We start from the raw sequence: 2,763 nt of genomic DNA, 5'->3' as shown, positions 1-2,763 counted from the left end.
AAGGAAGAAAGAAGGAGGGAAGGGGGGGGGGGGAGGGGGGAGGGAAGGAGAGAGAGAGAGAAGGAGAGGGAGAAAAAAAAGAGAAAGAGAGAGGGGAGAGAGAGAGAGAGAGAGAGAGAGAGAGGAAAAGGGAATAGATAGTGTATCCTAAAATATCAGTGTAGTTTAAGTTACTAAAACTTCAAACTTCACTAAGACTTTTGAGGCTATAAATATAAAACAATTACAAAATGTCTATTTGAGACCTTGGTCTAGTATTCTAGTTGTACCTATTAGCTTTATAATAAAGAAACAGAAACCCAAAGAGGGGAAGTAACTTGCCCAAAGTCTCTCACTTAATGATTGGTAGAACTGTAACCCAGATCTTTTGAATCCCTACCAATGATCTTCCTACTGTGACAAAGATTTGAATAGTTCTAGGAAGCGTAAAAATGGGTGCCAGTAAGAAATTGGCATCCATGAAAATGGTAAAGATCCTTCCCCTCTCCCCAGGAAAGGGTAACAATGAAGTCTTGACTTTAAGTCTTTGGGCATATTAAACAGGTTTTATAAGCAGTAGTAATTATTCATAAAGTACATTAAAAGTGTACAGAGTACTCAGATTTTCATTTATATGGAGGACACTGGGTTTCAATAGTGACTTATTAATAGTTATTGCAAATAATCCAAGACATATTATAGCTTTTAGCTTGACAAAAAAGAATGAATTTGTCATACAACATTACACTCCAAGAGATGGAAAAAAATGAGGGGAATATGAATTTTATGCAAAAACATAAAAACTCCAAAAGGACAGAAAGATAAAATATTGCAAGTTTGATCATGAAAAGCAAATAGACACATTTATTTTCCTATTTCATCATGAAAAAAGTTGAAGATGTTCATTTTTACAAGAGGACATATTGAGGCACAAAGTGTATATGACTTTTTCAAAGTTATTTCCAAATGGATCCAAGTTTTCACAATTTTGGAAGTTCGCTCCATTAATGCAGATCACAAGCCTTCCATTCTTGTTTATCCTATGTAACTCTTGACCATGTCCTTGAATAAATTCACCACTAAGAATACATCCAATATGCAGGAGTAACTCTTTATCTTCTCCTCCTTGGGAAAGGGTACCAATGGAACATTTCCGTTATCTACCTGTCACCCCCTTCCCTCACCATGAGTAGCTGATTTGCTTTTGAACTATCATTTAATTTCTTGATGATATTGCCTATTCCTTTTCTTCTCCATATTTCGTCATATGTTGCATCCAGTTCATCACCAGCAAGATTAATGGTATTGTTTATAAAATACATGTCTGATTAATGAAACTTCTAAGCTCAGGAATGACCACTGGAAAATTTGTGAATTAGGTGAAAACTCTTAACCTGCTCAGAGGCTAACCCTTTATTAACCATCCTGTTCTTTGTTTTCTTCCTCTTGCTCCACCTCCTGTCCAATACCCCTTACCTTCTCTATCTTTCCTCCGTCATTGCTCTCAGAAAATTTTGTCAGATCCTCATTTGCAGCATAAATCTTAATATGTGACTTTGACCATGGGTTTTTGCATTTTGACAAGTCTAATCCAAAGAATTAAAGTTTAATGATACATTTTCAAGCACCTGTGAACAAAACTGGAGCATATATTTTGTCCAATGTCTATCATACATTTTCAACTGCCTCCCTCTTTGTCTCCTTATAAAACTAGCCTTGTCAGTAGCCCAACAATATAAACCAATATCTTTGGGACAGAATGTTTTGAGAAAACACTTTTTTTATGGGAAGATGATCAGTTAATACAGAATCACCTTATCATTGAAATGGAAAATAAATCCTTCCTTAGAAAATTCAGGCATATTTAACTATGTTCTACAAGGGAAAAAAAAATATTGGTTTATCAGACCCTTTGTGTTTACTTTGTAAAATGGATAATAAAGGTATGCATTAATTTACTTTCCCAATTGTACTGGATATCTACAGCAGGTCTGATTTCCATTTGTGACTCTGCAACCTCCAGTCTATGTGACTTTGGGCAAGTGATTTCTTCTCCACAGACCTCAGCTTTTTCATCTGCAAACTGATGAGGTTAGACTAGTTATACTGCTACATGTATTCCAGGACTAACATTCAATGCTTGAGAAGTCTCACCAGAAGGCAGGGAGTTTGAAAACAATATTGGATATGGATAGTCAGGGTGGAGGAGGTAGAGTCTGAAATCTCAGTAGGATAGGGACTGGTTCTTTCTTCAGAGTTATTCCTTGTTTAGACCTGACCTGACTCATCTCCTTTCCCCCACTGTTCAATTTTTGCTCTGATAATATTTAGGACTTTAAGATCAGTTAGATAGGGACATGCCAAAGAAATTTCTACAGGCTTATCATCTGTTCTTCCAATATCACCTCCAGACCCCTGGGCATTGCCTTTTGACCTAAGGATTACTGCATTTTGTCATCCACAGTGCTTTGCTGACAAAAGCGTTGTGTGTAAGATAGAGAGTGGTGGGTAATATTGCCTCTAAGATGCCTTCAGCCTCTAAGTGTCTGTGACCCTGTACCATCACTGCTGCTGCTCTGAGAACACTGCCAAGTCTGCTATTTATTCTGATTTAGCTGTTGCTGCTGTATCTCCTCCTAGGGCTAGCACTCACTGCACCCTGCTGATCAACTGTTTTTGTTCTGGCTGTCAGCTCTTTACATTGAATCAAATACTGTACTTTGCCCTTAGCTGGAAGGCATATCTGAGCATATCACAGCAGTGTTGCATATAGTAATGAGCATA

The sequence above is a fragment of the Petaurus breviceps genome, unplaced genomic scaffold (assembly GCF_028583685.1).
Source record: "Petaurus breviceps papuanus isolate PSGF00001 unplaced genomic scaffold, PetGlider_PUasm1.0 90701, whole genome shotgun sequence".
Lineage (NCBI taxonomy): Eukaryota > Metazoa > Chordata > Mammalia > Diprotodontia > Petauridae > Petaurus > Petaurus breviceps.
The sequence above is the reverse complement of the archived record's forward strand: the minus strand, read 5'-3'. Positions refer to the sequence as shown.